The sequence below is a fragment of the Pinus tabuliformis genome, chromosome Q, assembly GCF_031772625.1.
Source record: "Pinus tabuliformis cultivar Carrire ecotype Pingquan chromosome Q, CPIR1, whole genome shotgun sequence".
Classification (NCBI taxonomy): Eukaryota; Viridiplantae; Streptophyta; class Pinopsida; order Pinales; family Pinaceae; genus Pinus; species Pinus tabuliformis.
The window spans coordinates 609481561-609493535 of NC_142296.1; positions in this window are offsets into that span (position 1 = coordinate 609481561).

The window sequence follows — 11975 nt, forward strand, 5'->3', positions numbered from 1 at the left end:
CTTGTCTCCTGGGGCCACATTAGATGGGACAAGCACACCATACTTCTAGGCTGTAAACTGAAACTTCTTTGACTAGGTGATGGGAAGAATCTCTATCAAGTGTCCCTTCAACAATTAGAGAATTTCCTTACGTTCTTATTCCTTTCACCCTATGAGTATTAGCTAAGTAACAAGCTTGTGGGTTAAACACTAAGTCATGACACCCTCACCTTTATTGTGCACTCACAGTGCGTGGGTCTTACCCATCATAATAGTCCCATGGAGAAGTCCTCAAACAACATATATGGGTCCCCTAAGCATCCATCTGAGTCATACGATTACTATATATACACTAGCATCACAAAGAGTCCCAAATCCTCATATCATGAGATCAAACATGCAACTATCTCATCACAAGTACACGAGAATACATTATGCTTATCAATAATATCGGTGCATGTCAAGCAACCATGCAGTCATTAGAATATCAAAGCCCCATAGATCATAGTTCTTATCATGCCCGTGAATCCATACAAGTGAAACATTCACTCAACAACCCATAAATGGATTGTTAATGGAGTCACATGCAACCAAGGTCACAACAGGGAGTTGCCCAAACCTTCAAGATACAAGATAGCAAACACATGAGATACTCGGGGCATCCAAGCATTCCATAACACTCTACATCAAACAAGTTAGTTGTCCTCATACTCTTATTGACAAAAGATAGCTAAGAAGTAGAAGGCAATAAAAGAAGTCTTGGTTGTTGTATAACACTAAGCATGCAACCATTAGTGCTCTTGCAAACATACTCAAGGTCAACTCCACCATATTAGTTAGTTCATATTTTCCATAATCACACTAGATAGTTAATCATCCATAATCATCCATGGCCATGTAATAAATCAAACGCTCCTGCTTGAATGTACAGGATACATTCATGAGCATTCATGTTATAAGCATTTACAAGGAAATAATCACTTATCTCATTGATATAGAGGTATTGGTAACTAAAGGATGGACTTCAAATCTCCTACCAACCGTAGGCTAATTTGCACTACAATCTTTCTTGCAGATAGCCACCCCGAGCTAGATTTAGAGCCTAGGTAGATAAGATAAGATAATTATATTTATGTCCAACTAATGACCACAAAGTAGGTCAAAGGGACTGTTGAGTACAACGATGTCTATATAAAGAGGGAGAACCAAAGGTCTCCTATAAAAGATACAATGCATGAAGTAAATAAACATTTGGCTCTAGCGGAGAAGATCCAGGAGCTAATAGGTCTGAGGATCAGACCCATCTCTCCTAACATCTGAGGCTAAATAAATAACACTGAAGAAACTCAACAAAGTCTGTTGGCTCGATGAAGAGTCGGTGGCAAGTGCGGGTTGTCCACTAAATCGTTTCCTGGGGGGTTCGCGTGCTGTTGAATGCTGGAGGACCTAGTATGTCTCCCAGGAACGGATCCGAGACAAATTTGCTGTTGAGATCTCGTGTGGTAAGGTGAGGTTCCACAGATCCTCGCTGATCTGGAGTCTGGATACGTATTGGTATCAATCGATCTCTTGGTGCTCTTGTCTCAAGGTGGTACCTTGGAAAATGTTGTGATCCTATGTGTGGGGTCTAGTCTGATGGAGGTTGAAGAATATGCGCTTGGAACCTAAGAGCCTCCTGCATATATAGGGCCAAACATCTTTGATCGGGATACCTGAAAAAGTCGGCGAGGGTCTGAGAATCTCTGAACAAGCAATGAAACCTTCCTCTAATCTCGTAGTAGACAGGGCATCCAAGAATGAAGTGCACCTCGGTCTCCACTTCCTGTAAATGACATACCTGGCAGAGTTTGTCTGGTCTATCCACCTAGTGGTTCGTCTCTACCCGAAGTCTATGAGAACCTACTCTAAACTGGCCTAGAGGAATGCAAAGAGCATGCATCCAATGGTGAAACGTATACTGGGGTCGAACAATGAGCCTATCTCTCAACTCCAAGAAGTGCTCAACGTAGAAGGCCATCTTTGGGCGCAACCCTCTCAGAGGATTGACCCAGGTGACCTGGACGAACTGCATGTAGATGTCCTCCCTGATGATCTTGTTTAGCTCCTATCTAGTAGGTAAAAGGTGACCAGGAGCATCTAAGGAATATCGGAAAGGAGGGAGATGATCCAACTGAATTCCCACTAACTCTAAGAGATTTGAAACTCATGTAAACCAACATCTGGCTCGGCTTGAGGGAGTAGAATGGGCAATAATCTCAGAAGAGAAATATGCCAAGTAAGGATATCGGTCCCTACTCTTTATCGAGTCTGCAAAGCCCTGGACATGATGCAAGAATGAAACCAATCTGAAGACCATCTCAAGCCAAAAGGGCTGAGCTCCAAACTTTGCAAGGATGATGTGTTGCGGTACTATCAATTTACACCTAATGAGAAGACCTTAAGGGAATATGCTCTATCCCGTCAACAAACCACCAAGGAGTCCAAGGACCTCACAATGATTCCACTTGCAACCCTAGTAGGACTTTTCCAATCACTATGACTCCTTCTCCTCAATAGCAACATGTTGTTCCTCTTCCTTTGGTCGTACATACTAGTATGCCTTCAAACCAACACCCTTGCATGTGTGTTTCTTTCTTGCCCTGGGCCTCTTATCTGCATTAATTCTTCCTATTTTTGTTTGTTTGTTTGCGTTATTGCTCGTGCGCTCTTCCCCCCTTTCCATCGTGTGAATCCTCCTTTTTTACTGCTCGCGAGCCAACCCCTATCATGGTTGCCTATTCCTACCATGTTGAACACACCAACACGATTTACCAGGCACAGGGATAGTAGGGCTCGTCCTATTGTGCAAGATCCCCATACATCTTTCAATGCTTATAGCGATTGTATGTCTTTTTCTCCTGTAGGAAGCTAGATGGCTTCTTAAATGCACTTATGAGTTTAGTCTTTTCCCAAGCACTTCCCCCGGCAACTTGACCACTCAAGCTCTAAATTTGTGTCCTATCCTCAACTAGTCATTGTATTACACTTTCCACATTATTTACATGAATGTACAATTCATAGTAATGTTTACAAAAGGGGTTAACCACTGAGGATGTCAAAGAGACCCATCACCTTATTGCAGATCAAGGTTTCATAACTCATTTTTCAAATTTTGTAATATGTCGAACATAATGCCAAATTTTATTCCCAAAATTTCAACTGTCAAACTTTTGTTGAACTCGAACACAAATAGAATAAGGTGGCTTATTTTGTGACCATGGCATTTCAAAACAAATAATTAATAAACATATAAAAACTTAATACTTACATTAAACTCTTTTTCTAAACTTTATATATATATATATATATATATATATATATATATATATATATATATATATATATATATATATATATATATATCTATATATATATATAGATAGAGAGAGAGAGAGAGATAGATAGATATAATTCATACCACATTGAAAATTTAAATTATAATAAACATTAAAGATATAAATAAATGTTTAACTTGTGTGTGTGTATAATTTGGGTTATCTAGCGAGGTTGAGCAGAATGGTTGTTATCTTACCCATCCAAGTTCAAATCCTCACTAGTGACATGATGAGATATAATGCCTTGATAAATATGTTGTAATGGCTTCTTCATTAAAAAAAAAATGTAAGAATTTAATAAATAAAAAGTAAGAATATTTCTAGGAAAATAAACCATACAAGATTTTAATAAAATCAAAAGTAAGACCATTTCTATATTATAGAGATGTGAAAACTAAGAACCAACATAAATCCCTCTTAACTCCCATCTTGCAAGCGCCCAAAGGAATCAAATCCCTTGATATTCAAACTTATCCTTAAGTTTTGCACTCAAAAAGAGGTTCACATCTTAAGAGATTTGATCCTTTTGGGCCCTTGGTATATTTAGAATTAAGATGGATCTATGTTGGTAGAATAATTTTAGTAATAGTCACAAATCAAAGGTAGAGATTTATCTCAAAAGTAGTTATGTACTTTCTACTCTTTTAATTAAACTGATTAATTTTAAAAAATGTCATATGAACAAGTGTCATGTGAAATGAGGTATGGTTTTTCGGGCAAGTGGTATTGATAAGCAACAGTTTTGACCCCTTGTATTGTAAAATATTGTAACAAAGTCTATCTATAGTTAAAGAATCTCTATGGTAAAGCGGGCATGAATCTCCATGGTTAAACATCTTGTTATATTATTTTAGATGCAAACATGTTAACTCATATATATATATATATATATATATATATAAAAGTTATAATTTAATTATATTTTGTGATTTCTTTTAATCTCGGTAATGTGAGATGTACCACGAAGTAAGTGTTTTGATGCTTATTATGGATTGATGTCTATCAGAGTTTATCAACCATTTAATTTATATGGCTATGCTAGTAGTGGCTAGTATAGAGTTTTAAGAAATGCTTATAATAGTGTCATCTCGCCAATTATACATAATATGACAATAGCTTTAATTTTTATATTTACTTTTCTTTAGTAAACTTCTTTGGGGTGCATCAACTACCGTTGATTCAAATGTTCAATGTTTCGTAATTCCTAATGTTATTCCTTAGCCAACCTTTCTCTCACTTCCATCACAACTTACTCACTCACATTGCATTAGTTATATTGCATTTAAATGTTCTCACTTGTGCTAAATCTCTTTACCACCCCAACCGAATTGAAGCAATGTTCAAAGAAATAGTAATGACTCCTCTTTTTATGGAAATAAACCATTGATCATGTCCATTATCTTAGAGCCTCTTCAAAACCCTTTATAGTAACAAGGCTTGTCCTAGTCTCATCTCCCTTTACTACCTAATGGAACACCAAATTCAATAGTGTATGTTAGTTGTAGCTTACCTTCGCAAAGGTAAGTTGATAAAGCAAGTGATGCAAACATCCATGAGGACGTTGACACTCATTACATGGTGCAAAAACAATAAAAATGGCAAGTAATAGACCATGGTAAAACATGCAATTGAGCTACAAAGCATTCTCATTAAGACAAGTGGAGTAAAACCAACAAGGATTTAAGAGGAAATCAACGAGCAACTTGCCAACTGAGAGTGAAGAGAAATGCCTAAATAGTCCCCGTGTAACCAAGGGAAAACTTTATGGTGTATTAGCCCATTCTAAAAATCAACAAAGCACAGATGGAACAAAATTATGAACATGCATTATCTCAAATATAAGAGAGCTCAATATCATAAATGATTAACTTGGGGAGTTAGATAAGAATGTTTTTCTATAAGAGCAAGTTCCTTCCAAATTTCCAAAGATCAGAATGTCATTATTGACATACTCTCAAATGACAAAGACCCTTTCTCCCTACCCATCAAGGAATAATAGTCTTAGGAGACCTACTAACTATTTCATAGCTTCTTGTTGATCAATCAATGACTTTTTGTTTGTATATATTACGACATCCAACTTAACATTAGATCTTTACAGCATGTAGTAATTTTTTCATTAACTAGGAAGCTTAGAATATCTTAATTTGGTGGTTAGCTTCCATGTTTATGTATACATCCAACACTACCAACTTACACTATAACATGTATCATCGTGCTATGAACTTTTCTATTTGATATAAAATCTTATCTATAACTTGATAAAACCTCATGTTTCTTAATAAAAAGGACTAGGAAGGTAAGGTCCTACACCATGTTACATAAGATCCTTATTAGAGTATATAAAATAGTGTGGGGCAGGGGGGGTGAACCCCTCATAACATTTGAGCACCACCAAAGAAAATTGGATCAAATTAAACTTTGATGGTGTAGCTATAGGCAATATTGAACACATAGGTCGTGGATGTGTGCTCAAATACAATGGTGGTAGAGTCCATGGAATATATTTCAAATCCATAAGTGAATAAATAAACAATTAAGTTGAAGTCAATGCCTAACCAAATGTCTTTGGTCATGTCTGAGTTCATGAATCCAAAACACAAAGGTATGAGGTGATTCAAAGCTACCAGTCTATGTGTTACTTGTTAAAACCATTGGATGTTATCGTAGTTACTACAAACTAAAACAACCTAGATTAGACAAAATATAACTCGTAGAAACATGTCTTCTAGTATTGTCAATGGAATATTTGACATAGTGACTTATTGGCTCACTAAAGAGGCAATTGACATAAATTTGGGTCCAAAGGAAAATTGTCGTTGGGAAGGTTCTTGAGGAAATAACAAGGTAGGATAGCAGGTTAAACCACCTTGTCAGTTCACAACACCTTCTAATGTCATCCAATGCTTTACTCCCCATTCTCCCCCTCATTGAGGACTAAGAATGGAGGTTCACATCAACAACTAAAGTGTATCTTAATTGGAGATAAGGGTTGCCTTTGAAGACTTGGATCCACCTACCACCTCAAACATCAACCTCACTTCTCATTATTTCCTTAAACTCGTAATTAGGAATGTGAATACTTATCCTTGAACATTCATTATCTATGTTAATTTCAATTAAGAGGAGAGATATGGTGTTCATAACTTGTAGTCGCGGGCAAGGTAAAAGGCCTAGCTACATAACATGTGCACAATACAAACATTGGAAGAATATACTCTCACATAGGAGAATAAGAATACAAGTATGAGAGGAGATAGTCAGAACTATGCACATATGTTGTGTAGTTGGTGGTATTACTGTTTACGTGGAGTAACAAAATTACAAAAGAGTAATCATGACTATAATAAAAGACAAGAAAGCAAGTGAATGATCAATTTGGAGCAAGTCACTATAAGTGCAAAAGATAAATCATGTATATGACACTTTCCCACATATGTGCTAAACTAATTTTCATCAATTCCTCCCTATCAAGAGGAAATCATTCATGGTTTCTGTTAAAATTGGAATACAATTGTTCCACTAGTGGAGAAATTGATGTGTGGGTCTTGTGTGGTTGGGGTCTTTAACAAACCCGTGTCTCTACAAAGAACATATTATTTCAACCAAGGGTTAAACACTTTATAGAGGAGAAGATATTTACGAAATAACATCTGTGAAGGTCCTCCTTACTAAAAAAATAAGAAAATTAAGAAGTGTGTTGATAACTAAGAAGGATAAGTATTGATGTGAGAGGAATGTGAACAAGATGAACCACACGAGTAGTGGAGTACTCAAAATTGATAAACTCATTCTACTTCGACATAATTCTAACATGTGGGAATGATGAGTTCATTGGGAGATACCATGAATCCTCCCTATTAAGGTGGGATATTTACTTCATGTGCCTAATGTAATTTATTGTTAGTTACATACTTGATTTAAACCTACATTAGTTGAAATTAATCTTTCATTAATCGAAATATAGTATATTCTTTCAAACTGATGATGGTAAGGGTGACTAGGAAGGATTCAAGGGTATTAGCAAATGTTTAACCTATATAGTTTTTATTATATCTTGAAATGCTACCATTTTTTTTATTGAACTTGTGTTCTTTTATCATATTTTGACACTGTGATGATGAGGAGGGAACTAGTAATAGCTCAATAAAATTATGATGTCAAATTGAATCATTTCCTTATATGTGTATATTATTTTTCATGTAATGTTGGGTACAAAATTGACATTTCTATGGGGGGTGGTAGTGTACCACTTGTTTATAGGAAAAATATTACATCGTTATTTTATAATTTAATTTAAAAAATCATCACTACTTTTATAGATACATGGTCTCTTGCTCTAATGATTAGTATCTTATAACTAATACTAATCATTTATCTCATAAATATGTAAATATTATAAAATAATATTTAAAAAAAAAATAACTATGTCATAATCAATAATAATTGACTATGATGTAAACATGGCACAAATATGACACAAACATTATGCAAACATGACACAAAATGGTTACAAAGGGTTATATTTCCACACCATCACATTGCACACTACAAGGCTAATATGACACCCTTGTAATGCTGATAACTTGCAACATGCATGCTTTTAATGTAAACATGATGCAACTTGGTTAAAGGTTTTTGTATCTATGTCAAAACAATGAAAATAAGATGTGTGTGATGCTAATATGGTGCACTAAAAATGCAACATACACACTTTTGATTCAAACTAGATGTAAAAGTTACTTTATATGCATTTTTTTTACAATACTAATCAAAGAAACACTACAATAACATGATGTAGAAAAGTTTTTTTGCATCATATTCTTTTTGTTGCTAATACAACACAAAAGATGTTGCAAAGTTGACATAAATCACAATGCATCGGCTAGCATTATGTTTTTCGACATCCAAACTTATAATTTTTCTCAAAAAAATGCACCAAAAGATGACGTTATAACCCTCCACTATAGTATAATGTAAATCATTATGAGTTTTAGAGAGTCGAAGTGGAATACATGAGTGTTAGGGTTTTTCCCATCTCTACATCATTTTGGGGCGTTGTCAATGAATCAGTGACTACAATATGGCTCAAGGGCTTGTGTTGGAGTAAAGGCCAAGATCCTTAGATCCCTTAGACAACAAATGATGCATTGACGTAGTTGTCTATGTCCTTGTGGAAAATGAGTGATGGGAGATCATGAGTTTGGTTAGATTCAGATCACAAGTATTTCCTATGGGTTAATGATTGATCTATTATGCAAATTGGACAAGCCATTGGTTCATTCATAAGCCAAAAGATGTTAAAAGGTTTATTCTAACTCGTTTTGTGAATGGTGATGTTGGCTATCCGGGTTAGTGTGGTTGGGTTAGTTTTCTTGGGTTGTTTGTCGTATCCCTATATCCACTATAATGGGGATTCACGACTTTCATAACTTCATGGGATTTGTCAGTAATTATGGTAAGGTGGCTCCCTTGGAGTGATGATTTCATGGTATGGTCATATGGTATCCAAGATGGGGTTTTATGTAATTGACATAGCATGGATTTTCTTCCCTCAGATCGAAGGAAATCAGAAGGAAAAACCATATTTGAAGGAGGGATTTCAGATCTTCATCAAAACCTTAAATGGGAACACACTCCTTTTTTGGGTTTTTGGAACTAATAGTGTTCTGAATGTAAAACAACAACTAGAGCATTATATTGGTATTCCTGTGTTGATGCAATGCCTATTACATGAAGAGAAGTAGTTAATGTTTTTTTAATCATTTCATATCTATGGAATTTCAAGGAACTCCATGATTACCATGGTTGCGAGTATTTGTGGTGGAGCTACGAGTACTAGGAAACTAGAGGCCTCAGGATCTTACAAGGAAGTTGATGGATCTAGAAACCCCAAGGGTGGAGCCATATTTCAGAAACACTAATGGATCAATATCATTCAAGGATGCGATATCATTTAATAATAAAACTCATTTTTCTTTCTTTTGACAAATACATTACATCATGACTCAAATACAATTATGAAGATCGACACTAGTTACATTTTTCAACACTCCCTCTTAATTAGGGAGGTATTCATAATTACATATATATAGAGATACATGGAAGATCTCAAAATGATATCCTTTATGAAGAGTCACAGCACATGTAGTGCTACAGATTAGATACCTAACCAGGGTACTCTAATTGGCTGGGACTAAGGTGGACTCAAGCTTTAACCACTCTAGGTACCATTAGGATTTTAAGATCTACCACCAACCCAAGGATATAGGTGTGTATCCAAGGTCATATATCCATGACCAACGCCACCCTCCCTACTTCAGGATCTAGATATCAACTCATAGGTTGACCATATGTCCTCCCAAGCATCTTTCCATAAGATGCTTCATCTCTCCTAATCAACTAAATCAGATATATCCACCGATCCAAGTATGCTTCAAACATTCAATCTTTTTTGGAGAGATCCTGCACAATCACAAACCCAATCAATAATAAACTTTCAAATGTATATATACAAGTAAACACAAACCTTCTGGGTCCTTAATCATTCTGATGTTGCTTGTGCCATCTTCAATTTTCCTTTTCCATTTCTTCAGCAACACCAAATACAATCTCATTACTTCTCAAGTCTTTTGTTTATAACTTCATGAATCACGAACATTCATCTGTAGTACTTTCATTCATTCAATTTCATTCTTACTTCAAGGTATTCATTATGATTGTCATAATATGCCCTCCCTCTCAACTGGAGAGATATACCTTTTCTTCTATCCAGGCTCCCTCTCAACTGGAGAGATATACCCTTTCTTCTATCGAGACTCCCTCTCAACTTGGGGAGATCAACAACTTCATAACTTCAGAGAAACTTCATTCTTTCAAGACTTCATTTCTTTCTTATGGCATCGAGGTCATCTTGATCTTCATCATTCTTATAGCTTCCTACATCATGCTCATTATCATATTCAATTACTAACATCTCCAACACCTTGAAGATTATGTGCCTGTAAATATTTAACAACAAGTACAACCAAATATAAATATACAAAATCATGAAGACAACTATTATATGATTATCATGTCATTACAATGGAAGCATCAAATCATTCTTGGTTGAAACACCTAAACCTAGTTAGGTTCATATCTTTTATATTCTAGACTTCAACTTCTTGCTAGGGTTTTGTCATAAACCCTAGACTCCATATTTGAGAGACAAAGCCTTAGATATAGCAATTTAATCAAATAACAATCCTATTATACATCTAATGTTTCAACAACATACTTTTAGAATTACATATCAGACTCTACTAGGGTTTGTTACAAAGCCTAGACTTCACAAACTAAAACATTAAGTTAGCATACTCGTATATACATATCAATATCAGTTAGGTAAACCCAAGACACAAACATCAATACATCGAACTTAGATATACAACAATTTTCACTGGGCTAGGGTTTTGATCGAACATACACCTAGAGCTTCATTCCTAGGATCTTACTATAACTATTACAAATGTTTTGTTCATAAACCTTAATTCACCAAACCCTAAAGATATAGGGTTTCAATATATAACTTAGACATTAACAACAACCCTAAAGAACTAGGGTTTCTATCATAATAATACCAAAACCCTAAACATCAAACAGATAGGATTTCTAGACTTCATTAACAACCCTAGGTAGACTAGGGCTTCATAATGAACATTGGCATACCTTTAGCAACAAGAGGCTAGAGTTTTATAGTGAACCCTTAAAGGTTAGGGTTTAAAAAGAATGATCAAAATGATAGTATAATGAGGGTAGATTGAATCTGATGATTAATCACCCTAAAAAGAATCTTTAAGATTCAAAACCCTAGACATAACAATGTTAGTAATGTAAAGAAATTTTCAAAAGAGAATGAACATACATTTTCTATGAAGAGAACCTTGTAACAAAACTTGTAGTTTAAGACATACCTTGAATTGTTCTTTAACAAACCTTCTAGGAAATCAAACCTTGACGGGCTTCCTTTGCAACAAAACTTCTTCCATGCTTCAAGTCTATCCTTTGAAGTCTCCTCCATAACCTCTAAGCATTCAACAAGCTTTCCTAACCAAGGAAAATATATAGAAAAGGTTATTAGCATACAATACAAACAAATCTTGATGTGAGAAGGAAACCAAACATGAAAATATGAAACAAAGAACAAAATACTTATCTTTTGGTAAAATGGTGGAGGCTCCCTCTTAATTTAATATTTCTAAGGGACACCTACAACTTATCAAAATAATTAAAAAATGTTCTAACAAGACATGTTAGACCTACAAATTCTATAAATTAAAACATAAAGGAAAACAATACAAAACTTAGAATATAAGACTAAGAAGGATATGTAAGAGACGACTTAGTAGTATAAGTCTTTGAATTTCAATTCTTTAGTCTTGTTCTTCTTAAGTGGAGTTTCATCGGTGATATTTTCTTGTTCCCTATCTCTCTTCTTATTTCTTGGATTCTCAAGACATTGATTTTTGTAATTACCCATCTTATGGCAGTTGTAGCATTCAATATTGGATACGTTAACTTTCTTCCTTTTGTCCTTTGAACTTCTTGAAGGTTCCCTTCTTCTTGTGATGAGCATAATAA